This window comes from Schistocerca gregaria, chromosome X, assembly GCF_023897955.1.
Source record: "Schistocerca gregaria isolate iqSchGreg1 chromosome X, iqSchGreg1.2, whole genome shotgun sequence".
NCBI lineage: Eukaryota > Metazoa > Arthropoda > Insecta > Orthoptera > Acrididae > Schistocerca > Schistocerca gregaria.
Genome location: NC_064931.1, coordinates 401,541,160 through 401,562,934, shown reverse-complemented (window position 1 = coordinate 401,562,934; position 21,775 = coordinate 401,541,160). Strand labels below are relative to the sequence as shown.

The window sequence follows — 21,775 nt, the reverse complement described above, 5'->3', positions numbered from 1 at the left end:
GTTTCAGTTTGTTCCTTTTTTGTTAAACATTATACATATATTTTTGTGTTTACTGCATTTCATTTTATTACGTGCTATTAATGAGATGGCACAAAAATACACTCATTAAAAATAAATGCGGTCTATTATCACCAAGTTTGGTAATTTTGGCGAAAGCAGATTCTAAAGAAGAAGATATGATTGTTATTTCTGGAATAACTCAGATTCACTACGTAATTAAACACAGTCACTTCTATAGCTCACTTCCCTGCAGTTCTAAATTGAACTGAACAAGTTGGCAAGATTCTAAAGTAACTGCAAAACTATGTTATGGTAGAACGAAACTTGAAACACTGTTCTGGACATCTAGGGTAAAACAACATGGGGAGTAGACTTGAATTTGTTGGGAATGCAGGAGAATCCCAACAATTAGTAATAAAATGTTTGTGAACTGTCCAGCACAATTACTACAAATCCTCTAAAATATTAAAGTCCTGTCATTGTGCCTCTGAGTGATGCCTACGTTGAGTGCAGAGCTGGCCTACGATGCCTAAGGAGACTAAGTCTCGGAGACGAAATACGAACACTGCAGCTTGTAAACTCGGCGCTAACTGGAGGCTGTACACGTCTCCGCGCACTGAAGAGAATTGTCCGCCGTAGCTCAGTGCTCCGGTATTTAACGAGGCATCGACTAATCGCTATCGACACAATGATGCCATTCGGTTGGCAGCATAGACCATAGATAATGTAGACGGCACATGACGTCATTACACTTCAACCAAAATCTAAGTCACGTCGTTCGGGGCAGGAAGCTCGGTTACTGGTGTTATGCGCTGTTTGGACTGGAGTTGACATTTGTAATTTTTCTCATTTATAGCTGAAATCAAGTATTGATTTTAACAATAAAACAACTTGACTCATTACTATTAACGTGTAGTAGTACATTTGACCTAATTTCTTCGAAACTGTTAATATCAATGGGATGGTTATCGTTATTACATGAGTTCAGGTGAAACATACTGACTGTTCTGTCTACAAGCAATAAAATTACAGATCTTCAGTGAATACCTGTTTTTGTTCAGTGTGAGTCTTTTGTTGGCCGCTTCCACAGGAGTAAAAGACAAAATATCATTACTGCGGGCAGCATTAGTTACCTTAAGATTCCTCGTAAGACGCGTGAAACAAGAAAAACAAGAAATGAAATCCGTTTATACCTCTAATGTCCATTTTTTACGCAAGATAAGAGATTATATTTTATGAATTTTGCCACATTAAGTGAATTCGATGTGTAAGTCAAGTAAAATATTGCGAGTTTCCATTAAAGGTAAATCCGGTCAACACCAGCTGGAAATTTTTTTCTGTGTCGTAAGAAGTCATGAAGGACCGGTATAGCAATACAGCGGCCTGAAGCTGGTTTAAAGAGATTTTTGGCACACGTTCAGACTGGTACAGCTACCAGTACTAATTCTTCTGTCAAATGGCTCTGAGCACTATGGGACTTAACTTCTGAGATCATCAGTCCCCTAGAACTTAGAACTACTTATACCTAACTAACCTAAGGACATCACACTTGCTCAAGGCTGGATTCGAACCTGCTACCGTAGCGGTTGCGCGGTTCCAGACTGAAGCGCCTAGAACCTCTCGGCCACCCCGGCCGGCAATTCTTCTGTCACTGTAATAAATAACCGCTATGATTATACGCCATGTGATCAAAAGAATTCGGACACCTTGCTGAAAATGACTTCCACGTTTGTGGCGTCCTCCATCGGTAATGCTGGAATTCAACATGGTGTTGGCCCACCCTTAGCCTTGATGGCAGCTTCCACCCTCGCAGGCACACGTTCAATCAGGTGCTGCTACGTTTCATGGGGAATGGCAGTCCATTCTTCACGGAGTGCTGCACTGAGGAGAGGTATTGATGTCGGTCGGTGAGGCCTGACACGAAGTCGGCGATCCAAAACATACCAAAGGTGTTCTATAGGATTCACGTCAGGACTCTGTGCAGGCCAGTCCATTACAGGATGTTATTGTCCTGTAACCACTCCGCCACAGGCCGTGCATTATGAACAGGTACTCGATCGTGTTGAAAGCTGCAATCGCCATCCCGGAATTGCTCTTAAACAGTGGGAAGCAAGAATGTGCTTAAAACATCAATGTAGGCCTGTGCCGTGATAGTACCACGCAAAACAACAAGGGGTGTAAGCCCCCTCCATGAAAAACACGACCAAACCATGACACCACCGCCTTCGAATTTTACTGTTGGCGCTCCACACACTGGCAGATGACGTTCACCGGGCATTTGCCATACGCACACCCTGCCATTGGATAGCCACATTGCGTACTGTGATTTGTCACTCTACACAACGTTTTCCACTGTTCAATCGTCCAATGTTTACGCTCCTTACTCCAAGCGAGGCGTCGTTTGGCATTTACCGGCGTGATGTGTGGCTTATGAACAGCCACTTGACCATGAAATTCAAGTTTTCTCAACTCCCGTCTAACTGTCATAGTACTTGTAGTGAACCCTTATGCAGTTTGTAATTCCTGTGTGATGGTCTGGATAGATGTCTACCTATTACACATTACGACCCTCTTCAACTGTCGGCGGTCTCATTCAGTAGACGAGGTCGGCCTGTACGCTTTTGTGCTGTACGTGTTCCTTCACGTTTCCACTTCACTATCACATCGGAAACAATGGACCCAGGGACGTTTAGGAGTGTGGAAATGTCGCGTACAGACTTATGACACAAGTGACACCCAATCACCTGACCAAGTTCGAAGTCCGTGAGTCGCGCGGAGCGCCCCATTCTGCTCTCTCACGATGTCTAATGACTACTGAGGTCGCTGATATGGAGTACCTGACAGTAGCTGTTAGCACAATGCCCCTAATATGAAAAGCGTATGTTTTGGGGGTGTCCGGATACTTTTGATCACATTGTGTATTTTGGATTATTCAGATGTAACCACAAAAAATGTTATTTTATTTTGTTTCATAGGAGGCGGAGCAAGAAGTTGCCAGCGGCTGCAGTTCTACATCTACGTCTACATCCACATCTACATCATACTCCGCAAGCTACCTAATGGTGTGTGGCGGAGGGTACTTTGGGTACCACTATCTGATCCCTTCAACCCTGTTCTACTCGCGAAAAGTGCGTAGGAAGAATGATTGTCGGTAACACTCTCTATTGGCTCTAATTTCTCGAATTTCCTCCTCGTGGTCAACACGCGAGATTTATGTGGGGGGAAGTAATATGTTGTCCTACTCCTCGTGAAAAGTGCTGTCCCGAAATTTCAATAGTAAATCTCTCCCGGATGCCCAACGCCTCTCTTGTAACGTCTGCCAGTGGAGTTTGTTTAGAATCTCTGTAACAGTCTCTCGCCACCTAAACGATCCCGTGACGAAACGCGCCGCTCTTCGTTGGACCTCTTCTATCAGTCCTACCTGATAGGGACCCCAGATAGACCGACAATACTCAAGAATCTGGCGAACAAGTCCGTAGGTGCCTTTCATCGCTCAAACGATCTATGATAAATTACTGCTAGAAGGGGAGCACTTCTTTCGCACAATCCTTATAGAATCTTATAGGTATCTAGTCTGGTCCTTACGCCTTTTCACTACTAAGCGATTGTAGCTGCTTTTCAATTCCGCGATTGAAAGGAGAGATAATGTTACGATCTTCCGCGGTGAAATAACTTCAGAAGACTGAATTCAGTTTCTCGGCCTTCTCTCTGTTATCTTCTGCTTCGGTGCCAGTGTGGATGCTGAGAGAATGGATAGATGATTTTGACTCGCTTACTGATTTTACATACGACCAAAATATCTTGGGGGGATTTTACTCAGGTCGGTTGATCGGCTGACAATGTCTTATTTTCAGAATCACTGAACACTTCTGTCTTGCTCTCTTTACGCTAATTTTCGCTTCGTTCAGCTTTTGTTTGTCAGCTAGGTTTTTACTTCTCTTGAATCTGAGATAAAGTGCTCTTTGTTTACGTAGCGCTTTTCTAACACGGCTATTAAACCGTGGTGGATCTTTTCCATACCTTAAAACCTTACTCGGAACATACCTGTCTAGTACATATTGAACGATGCCTTTGAATTTTTCCCATTTGTTCTCCACATCTTCTTTCTTATCACCAAACATTTCTTCCCCCCCCCCCCCCCCCCCCCCCCCCCCCGGTAGCTGAGTGGGCAGCGCGACAGAATGTCAATCTTAAGGGCACGGGTTCGATCCCCGGCTGGGTCGGAGATTTTTTCCGTTCGGTCCGTTCAGGGATTGGTTGTTGTGTTGCCCTAACCATCATCATTTCATCCCCATCGACGCACAAGTCGTCGAAGTGGAGTCAAATCGAAAGACTGGCACGCCGCGAACGGTCTACCTGACGGGAGGCACTAGTCACACGACATTCACATTTTGCCAGATATTTGATGCTGCCTGCTGAGGTATCCTGTCACCCTTGCTGAGCAAATGCACACATAAAAAAAAAGTTTTGCATCGCCTCGGTTCTGAGAGTTCCAGAACTTGTATAGAAAATTGAAATAGAGGTCAACATAAACGTCATTTTCGCCATTTTTATTGTCATGAAAACCACACATTGCATGTTCTACCACCATACAGCGAGACCTTCAGAGCCGGCCGCGGTGGTCTCGCGGTTCTAGGCGATCAGTCCGGAACCGCGCGACTGCTGCGCTCGCAGGTTCGAATCCTGCCTTGGGCATGGATGTGTGTGATGTCCTTAGGTTAGTTAGGTTTAATTAGTTCTAAGTTCTAGGCGACTGGTGACCACAGATGTTAAGTCGCATAGTGCTCAGAGCCATTTGAACCGTTTTTTTGAGACCTTCAGAGGCGATGGTCCAGACTGTTGTAGGTAGCGGTACCTCCAATACCCAGTAACACGTCCTATTGCATTGAGGCATGCCTGTATTCGTCGTGGCATACTATCCACAAGTTCATCAAGGCACTGTTGGGCCAGGTTGTCCCACTCCTCAACGGCGATTCGGTGTAGATCCCTCAGAGTGGTTGGTCGGTCACGTCGTCCATAAACAGCCCTTTTCAATCTATCTCAGGCATGTTCGAAAGGGTTCATGTCTGGAAAACATGCTGACCGCTCCAGTCGAGCGATGTCGCTATCCTGAAGGAAGCCTTGCACAAGATGTGCACGATGGGGGCGCGAATTGTCGTCCATCAAGACGAATGCCTCACCAATATGCTGCCGATATGGTTGCACTATCAGTTGTTACGGCGCCTTCCATGACAACCAGCAGCGTACGTCGGCTCCATATAATGCCACCCTAAAACAGCAGAGGAAAACTCCATCTTGCTGCACTCGCTGGACAGTGTGTCTAAGGCCTTCAGCGTGACCGGGTCGCCTTCAAACACGTCTTCGATGACTGTATGGTTGAAGGTATATGCGACACTCATCGACGAAGCCAACCTGATGTCAATCCAGAGCGGTCCATTCGTCATGTTGTTGGGCCCATCTGCACCGCACTGCATGGTGTCGTGGTTGCACAGAAGGGCCAGGGCATGGACGTCGGGAGTGAAGTTGAGTATCATGCAGCCTATTGCGCACAGTTTGAGTCGTAAGACAACGTCCCGTGACTGTACGAAAAGCATTATTCAAAATGGTGGCGTTGCTGTCAGGGTTCCTCAGAGCCATAATCCGTAGGTAGCGGTCATCCACTGCAGTAGTAGCCCTTGGACGGCCTGAGCGAGGCATGTCATCGACATTCCTTGTCTCTCTGTATCTCCTCCATGTCCGAACAACACTTTGGTTCACTCCGCGACGCCTGGACCTTCCCTTGTTGAGAGCCCTTCCTGGTACAAAGTAATAATGTGGACGCGATCGAACCGCGGTATTGACCGTCTAGGCATGGGTCAACTACAGACAACACGAGCCGTGTACCTCCTTCCTGGTGGAGTGACAGGAACTGATCGGCTGCGGACCCCGTCCGTCTAATAGGCGCTGCTCATGCTTGTTTGTTTACGTCTTTGGGAGGGTTTAGTGACATCTCTGAACCGTCAAAGGGACTGTGTCTATGATACAGCATCCACAGTCAACTCCCATCTTACCAAGTTCTGGGAACTGGGGTGATACAAAACTTTTTTTTTATGCGGGTATATCTTCCTACCTTTCTTAACGTTCCTTGTAGGACCCGTTGTCATAGATGCTGTCACAGCCTTATGATCACTGATACCTACCTCTACGTTAACTGATTCGAAACGTTCAGGTCTGTTTGTTGCCAGGATGTTTAAGACGTTACACTCACGAGTTGGTTCTCTAACTATCCGCTCAAGATAATTTCCGGACAAGACATCCAGAACAATGCCAGATGAATCCCTATCTGGCACCAGTTTTGATGGCGTAACACTCCCAATCTATACCTGGCAGTTTGATATTGCGTTAACGCCACCGCAAATTTTTCCCCCATCAAGTTGGCAGCCATATGGACGGAAAATATGCTGAGAGTTCGAAGTTCTGTCTACGCGTATTTGTTGTAACAATGTAAAAGAATGAAAGACATAATTTGTATTGAAAGAGTTTTCAGCTGATCTTGTGATTGAGAAAGATCAAGACTTGTGTTGTGGACTTGTTATTGTGTTATACGACTCTGTACGTATTGTGCGGAAATGAAAACTTGTGTGAAGTTGTTGAAGTTAATTGGAAGGTATTAGTCTACTGAAGTTTTGTGAAGATCTCGTAAAGATATATTAAAAGTGAAGAAATTCCTCCAGCTGTATTTAAGGTGTCGATTTTATTTTGACAACCAGTTTCAACGTTGAAACTGGTTGTCAAAATAAAATCAAAATAAAAATGGTTCAAATGGCTCTGAGCACTATGGGACTCAACACCTTAGGTCATAAGTCCCCTAGAACTTAGAACTACTTAAATCTAACTAACCTAAGGACATCACACACACCCATGCCCGAGGCAGGATTCGAACCTGCGACCGTAGCAGCCCCGCGGTTCCGGACTGCAGCGCCAGAACCGCACGGCCACCGCGGCCGGCACAGCTGGAGGAATTTCTTCATTTTTAATTTAAATTTGTGCCAGCTGACTTTCCACTGTCCTCCATTTCAACTATGAATGTACGAAGATCTCGTAAATAGGCTTTTGCGGAGAATTGGTGGTGAAAACAGTATCTCCACTTTTACGAAAGTTCATAATTAAATAATGGCACCATCACCCCTGATCGTCGGGCGGTATGGCGGGCGATATTTAGGTTGGCATCCACCCGCTGTCCGAGGCGTTTCCAGACACCGCGGTGGCCGTGCGGTTCTGGCGCTGCAGTGCGGAACCGCGGGGCTGCTACGGTCGCAGGTTCGAATCCTGCCTCGGGCATGGGTGTGTGTGATGTTCTTAGGTTAGTTAGGTTTAAGTAGTTCTAAGTTCTAGGGGACTGATGACCACAGCAGTTGAGTCCCATAGTGCTCAGAGCCATTTGAACCATTTGATTCGCTTCCAAATATCTTTCTACGCTTAGTGGCACTCATTGTTAAGGCTTTGTTGTTGAAAATTATTCTGTCATGTTACTGGGGTAGGCAGTATGCAGCACACCTGGTTAGCAGACCCTGGTAGTTCGCTGACACCTCGTTGTCCCAGGGCCGGCGAATACTAAAGGATGCCCGGCAGCGCTGGGAAGCATGTCAACATTTTGTCTCTAACAGATGTTGTTCTGTCACACCTACAACTTTGATATAAAGGCTTTCGAACACACTTTATATCACATGACCCACTTTTTATTTGAAAATTACGAGGTTTTATTCAAAATGGCCACCATGTTGGTAACATAATCACATACATTTTACCCCTTTAGTATCTCATACTAAACGATTTTAAATTACTTGCATGCATTATAATGGCCACCGTGTTGGTGACATAACCACATAGGTTTTACCCCTTTGTTATCTCATACTAAACTATTTTACCTGTGTTTTTTTAAGTGTATATCCAACCCTAAGGACCTACCTACAGTTTTTCTCCCGTAGTACGTAGGTGGCCAGTTTGTTTACAAAAGAGAAGTCACTGCCCAGAATCGTCAAATTGGTATGCGGAACACTGCTCGGTCATGAAAGTGTTTTGTAACCGACCCTCCTACCTCCGGCGCACCTAGTGAGCAAGTCTGTGACACCATAGAGGTAAATGTGTTCGCTCTGAACGCAACCCTATAAATCTATATAAGTTACAGGTTGCAGCTGAACGGTCATGGAGCCGGATGGATCACCAAAACTCTGGTTGTCTCGTGAGACAGAGTGCTACACGCTGCTAACTAGCTGTCTCAAATCCAACTGCGTATGATAGTATACTCAGTGGAGTAACCAAGCTAACTGCCAACCAGGATAAAAATCGAATTTGCGAACCCTCTTCCGCCTCCATTGCTGATATTTTATCATTTTAGTTTAGCCCCTATCGCTGCTTAGCCCGTTTCTTCTTTCCTCGATATCAATATGACTTTACACTGAAGTTGAAGGTACACTAAAGTTTTAAAACGTTCCTTCTGGAGCACTTTAGCGTCCGGCGGAGACACACTCGAGGTCGCTGCCGCAGCCAATATGGGCACATTCGTGTCTAAAGGCGGATCACGAGACAAATGACGCGACGTATTGCTGTGCAGACTTTCTCGGAACCGTGTATTGGCGGACCCGGACTACTTCGCTGAACTGCTACACACGTACTATCCATTTCAATAAGGGTCTCCAGCTATGCTTTCAAACGCAAAACAGGGTTAAAATCTTCACTACTCCGACACGACAACGCCCTGTAGCAATCCAGCTGCTTTCAGAAGGCTCAAAGATCTGACCACCGGATAGGAAAATGAGCACCGCAAATAGTGACTACGCCGTTTCGAACCGCTGTTTAGCATCTCCTCCATAAACAAAACAGGATAACATCTTAAAGTTAAAAACGGACACACGCAAAAACACCACACGTGTCCATTGGACCAAATGGAATTTACTGTTTTCTATAAGACCTCCTCAAGTTCGCATTGTTGTTATCAAACGCTACCGCCAGCTAACTGATGTCTCCAAGTCATAAGAGGAGACCTCTGCCCACTTAGCGAGTGCTAAGTGCAAGTCGAGCCCTTCCTCACACAGACTGGCCTATTTCCTCCAGTCTGCAGAATAGTCCTCGTCCGTCAAAAACTGGAAAACCGGTTACTGCGATCACAATAGCAACCAGAACTAGCCAATGGTGCGGACAGGAAATACGCTATTATCTGAATAATTATTTTCTCTACTATAAATTTCAGAGCTTGGAAAATATACAATCCAACTGATATTCTTGCAACAGTAACGCACCGGCCGGTGTGGCCGTGCGGTTCTAGGCGCTTCAGTCTGGACTCGCATGACCGCTACGGACGCAGGTTCGAATCCTGCCTCAGGCATGGATGTGTGTGATGTCCTTAGGTTAGTTAGGTTTAAGTAGTTCTAAGTTCCAGTGGACTCATGGCCACAGATGTTAAGTCTCATAGTGCTCAGAGCCATCAGAACCATTTTTCAACAGCAACACGATTTCTTTTCATTGTTTCAATGCTGATCATGCAAAGCGGTAAAAAAGGACGCAAAATATATTCCTTAAACTCTCGTTGCGTTGGCTCACCTGTCATAACGAGAGTAGCTCCAACTAGTAGTAGAAAATAGGACACAAGCATGGTCAGGTAGGTCATAGGGAACAGTACAGCAAGAATCTCGTCACGATTTCTTTTATACGTCACGGCCCACTTCCGATTTTAGTGTCTTCCAATTACATCAATTCTCCAGCTTCTGCTTCTTCTTCTACTACTACTACTAGCACTACCACCACAACTTCTTCTTGTCCTTCTCCCCTCTACTCCGCCATCACACTCCCCCTTTCCTTTTGCTCGTCTCCTTTTTGTCCGTCGCAAAACCGCGCTCCCCAGAAACGGCGTCTGGTTTAGGCGCCCCGGCTGCAACACGCTATTTACGTCAATATGTGTCCGCCCCCGGCAGCTGAGTGGCCAGCGCGACAGAATGTCAATCCTAAGGGCTCGGGTTCGATTCCCGGCTGGGTCGGAGATTTTCTCCGCTCAGGGACTGGGTGTTGTGTTGTCCTAATCATCATCATCATTTCATCCCCATCGACGCGCAAGTCGCCGAAGTGGCGTCAAATCGAAAGACTTGCACCCGGCGAACAGTCTACCCCACGGGAGGCCCTAGTCACACGACATTTACATTTACGTCAGTTTGTATACTATGACGCACTATTACTCAGATCCCCATTCATCTAAATTCATCAACGTTTGCTCTTCGCATAACTTCTTGTGTGGGAAACAAACTAATCATATTTTCACATATATTGCCTATTTCCACTTACTAATGTATTACAGTATATAAAAAAATGGCTCTGAGCACTATGGGACTTAACATCTATGGTCATCAGTTCCCTAGAACTTAGAACTACTTAAACCTAACTAACCTAAGGACATTACACAACACCCACTTATCACGAGGCAGAGAAAATCTCTAACCCCGCCGGGAATCGAACCCGGGAACCCGGGCGTGGGAATCGAGAACGCTACCGCACGACCACGAGCTGTTGACAATATTACGGTATAATTTCCGGGGTAAACACCACGCAAAATGAAAATGTTTAGTGCATAAAAGCGAGAAGAGAGAATACTCTTTGGCGTCCATCTACTGTAGTCTTGCAAAGGAGTGAGGCATTTTAACCGCTCCTTCCCAATATATACACTTGTCGACGAAATTCTTCATAAACAATATACCACAAATTGAGGAGAACAGTGATGTCCCCAATTACAACGCTAGAAGCTGTCAATGGATCAGATAGGAGTTCAACATGCACCGGTAATATAAAATTCCTGTCAAGTAGCAGAGCAAATTTTACATCTAGCCTACAATTGTTTCTTCTACACAGCTCACTTTATTCCATACACCAATTTTGAATTGAAACTAGTAGTATGTGTAGCTAAAAGAAAAAGAAAGATGTGTGTGTTACCAGCTGCATGAATATAAGGGGCCATCAAAAAGTTTCCGTTTGAAAGCGTTGCTGCAGCGTATATGCAATGTAGCCCGACTTCGATGCGGGTATATAAGCACTGGCAATTGGCAAGGGATTAATGTGGCATTCGTTTCTTTACGACGTGCGTGGGGTAAATGCGGAAACGTGAACTATGGCGAAGTTATTACTAAATGCATCCTGACAGGACCGACGTGCTGTTACTTTCTTCTTGGCTGCCGAAGGACAAACGCCAGTTGACTCCGCCGGACTATGGAGAATGCGTATCGGGCAGAATGCCTGCTGAAAACCACCATTGTGGAATTGTGCTCAAAGTTCCAAGCTGGTCACGATTTGACACAAGACGCCAGTTGATCTGGAGGCCAGCCTCATCCAAGTGGGAGACACTCGTGCTTCCACCCTACAGTCCTGATCTTCCGACACGTGGTTATCACACCTTCAGCCCCTAACAAATGCCCTGAATGATCGACGATTCCTGTCGGACGAGAATGTGCAGCAGGCAGTTATGGACTTCTTCACGCAGCAGGACACGGGACTGTTGAACCTGGTTCGTCGATGGGATAATTCCCTCAATGCTCACGGCGATCTTGCCTGATTGCCACATAGATTCTAGACTGTATAATCTTCGAACGAAAACTTTTTGATTGCCCCTTATAGTATTAAAGACTAATAGGCAGGTGGGACAAAAAATGAGTCACTCTCAGAAGGCACATACTAATACCGTATACCGTCAGGTCTAGTCTTGACAAGGGCCTCAGTTAAACAAATAAGAGAGTTCACGAATTTCTTCAGTTATGTCATATCCAGCTAAATTAAGGCTTCCCAACTGCAGCAGTGTCGACTGCTAAATTGCACCGACTGTTCCATTTTCTATGGGGTTAAGATAGATTGATCTGGCGAGCCTGTTGAGATGTAATTGGTAGCCTGAGTGTTCTTCAAACGAGGAAAGTATGTGTGCAGCTCTATGAACACAGCTATTTTCATCTTGGACGAATGCTTTGTCCACAGCATACTCATCAACGAGATACAGAATAATGCTCAACACTTGGCCTTCGAGAGTGTTGAAATAAAGACCGCGCTTCTTGCTCACAGTAACTTGAACGAATGAGCTGAAGCCATGGTACAAAAAATACCACCAAACATCACAGACTTTCCTCTAATCCAAGCTACACCTCGCACACACAGCGGGTTAAACGCCTCGTTGGACCCTCGTTATACGCGCCGCAAAAAAAATGGTTCAAATGGCCCTGAGCATTATGGGACTTAAATGCTGAGGTCATCAGTCCCCTAGAACTTAGAACTACTTAAACCTAACTAACGTAAGGACATGACGCACATCCATGCCCGAAGCAGGATTCGAACCTGCTACCGTAGCGGTCGCGCGGTTCCAGACTGTAGCGCCTACAACCGCTCGGTCACTGTGGCCGGCACACGCGCCGCTTTGCATGGTTTCAAATCCGGCGAAACCTTCCAGTTTCTTTGTTCTTTGAGCCATCGAAACGTGGAGTCCTACGTGCCGCTATGAGCAATAGGCTTTTGTAAGATATTCGACTCCAAATGTCCATTGTATGCATATCCCATCGCAATTTTCGCTTGAAAACTGGTTGAGATGGGTATGCGTTCACCGACAATAGTAATTGCTATTAGGCTAGAAACTTATTGGCACTGACACGGTGTAACACTTATCTCCAGCCCCTGTCGGTAAGGACATACTTGCGATCACTGTTCTTACACTTTGTTACACCGCTGCGTGTAATACACAATTTCTAGTAGACACGTAGGACAGTCCACGTCGATATCCCAACAGTGCAGGCTAATTCACTGATGGTATTGTGAGAGCTGCAGCGCTCCAAAGAGACCTGTCTGATCTTTTAAGGGGGTGACTAACATATTGTCTAGTGAACTTGGGTTCATTTTTATTAAATTTAAACCAGTCGTAAGGTGGCCAAATCTTCGAAAACCTTCGATGTCACCTCACATTTTACTAACGGACAAATAATTAAATTTATCGACAGGTAAATGAATTCATAAGTCCAAACTGGACTCAGCTTGAGTTCTATGTAGCAGCTTCGTAAGAAAAAGCGCCAATAAGAAAAGGAATTCCTATGGAACAATGTTGTACACATCGGCAGGTCGTAAGAAGCCATGTGGTGTCGATCTGTGAAAAGCATCGCATTTGACGCCAGGATGCAAAATCGCTGGAAAGAAGACGCTAAACCAGCGTTTGTAGAATTCGCACACATCCGAGAGACTTAGGTCGTCGGGGTGTTGGACATACGAGTGATGCCGGCGGAAGATATGGGAGTGCTGTAGATATATTGAGATGATTAACAAGTGTAGACAGAATACTGAGGGAACCAGATAAGTGTGACTATTGTATAAGAAAGGTATTGAATAAATTTTATTTTAACAAACTTATGGACATACCAATATAAATTAAATGCATCCGCAATTACGGATATGAACAATAATCAGCTGTAGATTGAAATGAAGAAAATGAAATTTTGTGCTGCACGGGAGCTCGAAACAGCATTTTCCACTTACGGTGAGCGGTCGCCTTACCATTTATATATACGGGGTGGTCCATTGATAGTGACCGGGCCAAATATCTCACGAAATAAGTGTCAAACGAAAAAACTACAAACTACGAAACTCGTCTAGCTTGAAGGGGGAAACCAGATGGCGCTATGGCTGGCCCGCTAGATGGCACTGCCATAGGTCAAATGGGTATCAACTGCGTTTTTTAAAATAGGAACCCCTTTTTATTACATATTAGTGTAGTACGTAAAGAAAAAGGAATGTTTTACTTGGACCCCTTTTTAGCTTTGTGATAGATGGCGCTGTGATAGATGGCGCTGTAATAATCACAAACGTATAAGTACGTGGTATCACATTCCGCCAGTGCGGACGGTATTTTCTTCGTAATACATTACCCGTGTTAAAATGGACCGTTTACCTATTGCGGAATAGGTCGAAATCGTGTTGATGTATGGCTGTTGTGATCAAAATGCCCAAGGGGCGTGTGCTATGTATGCTGCTCGGTATCTTGGGCGACATCTTCCAAGTGTCCGTACCGTTCGCCGGATAGTTATGTTATTTAAGGAAACAGGAAGTGTGCAGCGACATGTGAAACTTCGACCACGACCTGCAACAAATGATGATGCCCAAGTAGGTGTTTTATCTGCTGTCGCGACTAATTCGCACATCAGTAGCAGATAAATTGCGCGAGAATCGGGAATCTCAAAAACGTCGGTGTTGAGAACACTACATCAACATCGATTGCACCCGTACCATATTTCTATGCACCAGGAATTGCATGGCGACGACTTTGAACGTCGTGTACTGTACTGCCACTGGGCACAAGAGAAATTACAGGACGATGACAGATTTTTTGCACGCGTGCTATTTAGCGACGAAGCGTCATTCACCAACTGCTGTAACGTTAAACTGGCATGTTGTTGTGGTCTTCAGTCCTGAGACTGGTTTGATGCAGCTCTCCATGCCACTCTATCCTGTGCAAGCTTCTTCATCTCCCAGTACCTACTGCAATCTACATCCTTCTGAATCTGCTTAGTGTATTCATCTCTTGGTCTCCCTCTAAGATTTTTACCCTCCACGCTGACCTCCAATACTAAATTGGTGATCCCTTGATGCCTCAGAACATGTCCTACCAACCGATCCCTTCTTCTAGTCAAGTTGTGCCACAAACTTCTCTTCTCCCCAATCCTATTCAATACTTCCTCATTAGTTTTGTGATCTACCCATCTAATCTTCAGCATTCTTCTGTAGCACCACATTTCGAAAGCTTCTATTCTCTTCTTGTTCAAACTATTTATCGTCCATGTTTCACTTCCATACATGGCTAAACTCCATACAAATACATTCAGAAATGACTTCCTGACACTTAAATCTATACTCGATGTTAACAAATTTCTCTTCTTCAGAAACGCTTTCCTTGCCATTGCCAGTCTACATTTTATATCCTCTCTACTTCGACCATCATCAGTTATTTTGCTCCCCAAATAGCAAAACTCCTTTACTACTTTAAGTGTCTCATTTCCTAGTCTAATTCCCTCAACATCACCCGACTTAATTCGACTACATTCCATTATCCTCGTTTTGCTTTTGTTGATGTTCATCTTATATCCTCCTTTCAAGACACTATCCATTCCATTCAACTGCTCTTCCAAGTCCTTTGCTGTCTCTGACAGAATTACGATGTCATCGGCGAACCTCAAAGTTTTTATTTCTTCTCCATGGATTTTAATGCCTACCCCGAATTTTTCCTTTGTTTCCTTTACTGCTTGCTTTATATAGAGATTGAATAACATCGGGGAGAGGCTACAACCCTGTCTTAGTCCCTTTCCAACAACTGCTTCCCTTTCATGTCCCTCGACTCTTATAACTGCCATCTGGTTTCTGTACAAATTGTAAATAGCCTTTCGCTCCCTGTATTTTACCCCTGTCACCTTTAGAATTTGGAAGAGAGTATTCCAGTCAACATTGTCAAAAGCTTTCTCTAAGTCTACGAATGCTAGAAACGTAGGTTTGCCTTTCCTTAATCTTTCTTCTAAGATAAGTTGTAAAGTCAGTATTGCCTCACGTGTTCCAACATTTGTACGGAATCCAAACTGATCTTCCCCGAGGTCGGCTTCTACTAGTTTTTTCCATTGGTCTGTAAAGAATTCGTGTTAGTATTTTGCAGCTGTGGCTTATTAAACTGATTGTTCGGTAATTTTCACATCTGTCAACACCTGGTTTCTTTGGGAGTGGAATTATTATATTCTTCTTGAAGTTTGCGGGTATTTCGCCTGTTCCATACATCTTGTTCACCAGATGGTTTTGTCAGGACTGGCTCTCCCAAGGCCGTCAGTAGTTCCAATGGAATGTTGTCTACTCCGGGGGCCTTGTATCGGCTCAGGTCTTTCAGTGATCTGTCAAACTCTTCACGCAGTATCGTATCTCCCATTTCATCTTCATCTACATCCTCTTCCATTTCCATAATATTGTCGTCAAGTACATCGCCCTTGTATAGACCCTCTATATAGTCCTTCCACCTTTCTGCTTTCCCTTCTTTGCTTAGAACTGGGTTTCCATCTCAGCTCTTGATGTTCATACAAGTGGTTCTCTTTTCTCCAAAGGTCTCTTTAATTTTCCTGTAGGCAGTATCTATCTTACCCCTAGTGAGATAAGCCTCTACATCCTTACATTTGTCCTCTAGCCATCCCTGCTTAGCCATTTTGCACTTTCTGTCGATCTCATTTTTGAGACGTTTGTATTCCTTTTTTCCTGCTTCATTTACTGCATTTTTATATTTTCTCCTTTCATCAATTAAATTCAATATTTCTTCTGTTACCCAATGATTTCTCTTAGCCCTCGTCTTTTTACCTACTTGATTATCTGCTGCCTTCACTACTTCATCCGTCAAAGCTACCCATTCTTCTTCTACTGTATTTGTTTCCCCCATTTCTGTCAATTGTTCCCTTACGCTCTCCCTGAAACTCTGTACAACCTCTGGTTCTTTCAGTTTATCCAGGTCATATCTCCTTAAGTTCCCTCCTTTTTGCAGTTTCTTCAGTTTTAATCTACAGGTCATAACCAATAGATTGTGGTCAGAGTCCACATCTGCCCCTGGAAATGTCTTACAATTTAAAACCTGGTTCCTAAATCTGTCTTACCATTATATAATCTATCTGATACCTTTTAGTATCTCCAGGGTTCTTCCACGTATACAACCTTCTTTCATGATTCTTAAACCAAGTGTTAGCTATGATTAAGTTGTGCTCTGTGCAAAATTCTACCAGGCGGCTTCCTCTTTCATTTCTTAGCCCCAATCCATATTCACCTACTACGTTTCCTTCTCTCCCTTTTCCTACTGCCGAATTCCATTCACCCATGACTATTAAATTTTCATCACCCTTTACTATCTGAATAATTTATTTTATTTCATCATACATTTCTTCAATTTCTTCGTCATCTGCAGAGCTAGTTGGCATATAATCTTGTACTACTGTAGTAGGTGTGGGCTTCGTATCTATCTTGGCCACAATAATGCGTTCACTATGCTGTTTGTAGTAGCTTACCCGCACTCCTATTTTTTTTATTCATTATTAAACCTACTCCTGCATTACCCCTATTTGATTTTGTGTTAATGACCCTGTAGTCACCTGACCAGAAGTCTTGTTCCTCCTGCCACCGAACTTCACTAATTCCCACTATATCTAACTTCATCCTATCCATTTCCCTTTTTAAATTTTCTAACCTACCTGCCCGATTAAGGGATCTGACATTCCACGCTCCGATCCGTAGAACGCCAGTTTTCTTTCTGCTGCTAACGACATCCTCTTGAGTAGTCCCCGCCCGGAGATCCGAATGGGGGACTATTTTACCTCCGGAATATTTTACCCAAGAGGACGCCATCATCATTTAATCATACAGTAAAGCTGCATGCCCTCGGGAAGAATTACGGCCGTAGTTTACCCTTGCTTTCAGCCGTTCGCAGTACCAGCACAGCAAGGCCGTTTTGGTTATTGTTACAAGGCCAGATCAGTCAATCATCCAGACTGTTGCCCTTGCAACTACTGAAAAGGCTGCTGCCCCTCTTCAGGAACCACACGTTTGTCTGGCCTGTCAACAGATACCCCTCCGTTGTGGTTGCACCTACGGTACGGCTATCTGTATCGCTGAGGCACGCAAGACTCCCCACCAACGGCAAGTTCCATGGTTCAAACTGGCATAAGATGCACTATTCGGCAACGGAAAATCCACGATGGGTGCGACAAGTGGAACATCAGCGACCTTGGCGGGTTAATGTATGGTGCGGCATTATAGTAGGAAGGATAATCGGCCCCCATTTTATCGATGGCACTCTAAATGGTGCAATGTATGCTGATTTCCTACTTAATGTTCTACCGAATTTACTACAAGATGTTTCACTGCATGACAGAATGGCGATGTACTTCCAACATGATGGATGTCCGGCACATAGTTCGCGTGCGGTTGTAGCGGTATTGAATAGCATATTTCATGACAGGTGGATTGGTCGTCGAAGCACCATATCATGGCCCGCACGTTCATCGGAACTGACGTCCCCGGATTTCTTTATGTGGGGAAAGTTGAAGGATATCTGCTATCGTGATCCACCGACGACGCCTGACAACATGCGTCAGCGCATTGTCTATGCATGTGCGAACATTGCGGAACGCGAACTACTCGCTGTTGAGAGGAATGTCGTTACACGTATTGCCAAATGCATTGAGGTTGACGGACATCATTTTGAACATTTATTGCATTAATGTGGTATTTACAGGTAATGACGCTGTAACAGCATACATTCTCAGAAATGATAAGTTCACAAAGGTACATGTATCACATTGGAACAACCGGAATAAAATCTTCAAACGTACCTACGTTCTGTATTTTAATTTAAAAGACCTACCTGTTACTAATTGTTTGTCTAAAATTGTGGGCCATATGTTTGTGACTATTATAGCGCCATCTGTCACAAAGCGGAAAAAGTGGTCCAACCAAAACATTCATATTTCTTTACGTACTACACGAATATGTAATAAAAATGGGGGTTCCTATTTTTTTGTAAAACGCAGTTGATATCCGTTTGACCTATGGCAGCGCCATCTAGCGGGCCAACCATAGTGCCATCTGGTTTCCCCCTTCAAGCTAGACAAGTTTGTTCTTTGTAGTTTTTTCGTTGGATGCTTATTTCGTGAGATATTTGGCCCGGTCATGATCAATGGACCACCCTAATCAATAGTATGGTTGTATGACAACAGTCGGTGCCATAACAATATTGAAAATAATTAGTGATAACTAAAAAGGAATAACTGTATGTGTTTGTTATTTACTTTAATAACTTACATACAAACCAGTGTCAAGAAAAGATCGACGCCCTCAAGTTGAGCTAACCATAACCTTAAAGGTAATAAGGAGCAAATTACTCGTATATGCATGTGTAGCAGAACACTGTTACAAGATAAAGACTCGAGAATTTCAGTAATTAAAACTGAAGTTTGTAATCTGCAGATTCTCTCATTAACTGGAATTCCAGTATCAGGCACGTTATACTTGATTTCCGTTGTCACGATTTTAAGATACATAAACAGCATGAGCAGTTTATAACGAAATGTCACGTTAAATTGCGTATTACTTTGTAACCTGCAGATGGCCAGCATCTAACCATTGTATTGCATGTATTGTATGTTAACCGGGGACCTGCAAACGACGGAGAGGTTCCGTCCCCGCCGCAGCCGCAGTGGTCCACAACCCCACGACGACTCCCCCCTCCCCCCCCCCCCCCAGGGAACGTGTCACACCAGACGAGTGTAACCCCCATGTTTGCGTGGTAGAGTAATGGTGGTGTTCGCGTACGTGGAGAACTTGTTTGCGCAGCAATCGCCGACATAGTGTAACTGAGGCAGAATAAGGGGAACCAGCCCGCATTCGCCGAGGCAGATGGAAAACCACCTAAAAACCATCCACAGACTGGCCGGTTCACCGGACCTCGACACAAGTCCGCCGGGCAGATTCGTGCCGGGGACCGGGCGCTCCTTCCCGCCCGGAAAGCGTTAAGACCGCGCGGCCAACCGGGCGGGCATCTAACCATACTCACAAACAAATCATGTACACGGGTCTCGAAAAACTGACTTGTTACACATTATTTCTATAATAATTGTCCGAATGATCTACAGAACATGTAACTTTCACTCACATGAATTCGATATTATAGGCACCATTCCATACAGCTTGGTTCGCTACTCCTCAAGAAGTCTACTGACAGTTTTTGAAGACTAGTTAAAAGAAGAGTCCTCTGGGTACTGGTTAGCTCAACACTGCCCAGTGACAGCACAGTTTGTATTACTAACAACACTGCAGTACAGTATCTTCCTCATCTGCTGCCTGAAAGAGTCTCGTCTCATCATAGAGGACTGGTTTCAGGAAATTTGAAACGTGACATGTGATGGCCGTGTTTAAACCGTATCCTGAAATTTCCCTACAGGAGATAGAAATGAATCGTCAATAGTACATCGCTTCAATAACTGTTGCATGCTTGTTTCGCTCCCGTCCAAAATGTCTTTTTATGAAGATGGCTTTTATTATGTGAGGTCACTGAAGTATGTTGTCAGCCATGTAACGTAACTTCAGTGGTTTTTCCTGAATCTTTGAACTGAACTCATGGTAATTCGGTACGATTTTCTGCGTCTTATTTTATTTTTATTTTGCATACCCATTCTATGCATTTTTATGTCTCTTTAGGACTACATTTTCGCTTTCGTGCCCTATTTATCTTTCCATTTTTAGAAACTGATGTATCTGATAATCCACAGTTAGTAGTACCGAACGTGATTTAGGTCTTCTTTAGTTCTCACAAATATAGTTCATGCTAATATCAGGACGCTACTTTCAGCATAGACTCTGTCATCGGAAACACTAACAGTAAAGCATCTACGTGTATGCGTCTGGAGTGGCCTAAAATACAGGAACCTCATAAAAGCAGTTATAAGAAAAACAGATGATACGCTAAGATTCATAGGAAGAATTCTGAGAGAAAAAGCAACTTACAAAACCATCGTTCTGCCGATTCTTAAGCACACTACTGGCCATTAAAATTGCTACACCAGGAAGATGTCGTGCTACTGACGCGAAATTTAACCGACAGGAAGAAGATGCTGTGATATGTAAATGATTAGCTTTTCAGACCGTCCACGCAAGGCTGGCGCCGGTGGCGACACCTACAACATGCTGACATGAGGAAAGTTTCCAGCCGATTTCTCATACACACTGCTGGAAATTGAAATAAGAACACCGTGAATTAATTGTCCCAGGAAGGGGAAACTTTATTGACACATTCCTGGGGTCAGATACATCACATGATCACACTGACAGAACCACAGGCACATAGACACAGGCAACAGAGCATGCACAATGTCGGCACTAGTACAGTGTATATCCAACTTTCGCAGCAATGCAGGCTGCTATTCTCCCATGGAGACGATCGTAGAGATGCTGGATGTAGTCCTGTGGAACGGCTTGCCATGCCATTTCCACCTGGCGCCTCAGTTGGACCAGCGTTCGTGCTGGACGTGCAGACCGCGTGAGACGACGCTACATCCAGACCCACACATGCTCAATGGGGGACAGATCCGGAGATCTTGCTGGCCAGGGTAGTTGACTTACACCTTATAGAGCACGTTGGGTGGCACGGGATACATGCGGACGTGCATTGTCCTGTTGGAACAGCAAGTTCCCTTGCCGGTCTAGGAATGGTAGAACGATGGGTTCGATGACGGTTTGGATGTACCGTGCACTATTCAGTGTCCCCTAGACGATCACCAGAGGTATACGGCCAGTGTAGGAGTTAGCTCCCCACACCATGATGCCGGGTGTTGGCCCTGTGTGCCTCGGTCGTATGCAGTCCTGATTATGGCGCTCACCTGCACGGCGCCAAACACGCATACGACCATCATTGGCACCAAGGCAGAAGCGACTCTCATCGCTGAAGACGACACGTCTCCATTCGTCCCTCCATTCACGATTGTCGCGACACCACAGGAGGCGGGCTGCACGATGTTGGGGCGTGAGCGGAAGACGGCCTAACGGTGTGCGGGACCGTAGCCCAGCATCATGGAGACGGTTGCGAATGGTCCTCGCCGATACCCCAGGAGCAACAGTGTCCCTAATTTGCTGGGAAGTGGCGGTGCGGTCCCCTACGGCACTGCGTAGGATCCTACGGTCTTGGCGTGCATCCGTGCGTCACTGCGGTCCGGTCCCAGGTCGACGGGCA

The 21,775-nt window shown here is 44.8% G+C and overlaps 1 long non-coding RNA gene across 1 annotated transcript in view; it reads right to left on the bottom strand.

Annotated features, from left to right (window-relative positions):
* The window catches only part of LOC126298967 (uncharacterized), a 450,144-nt gene that overhangs the window by 103,815 nt on the left and 324,554 nt on the right, over window positions 1-21,775 (bottom strand). The window lies entirely within an intron of this gene.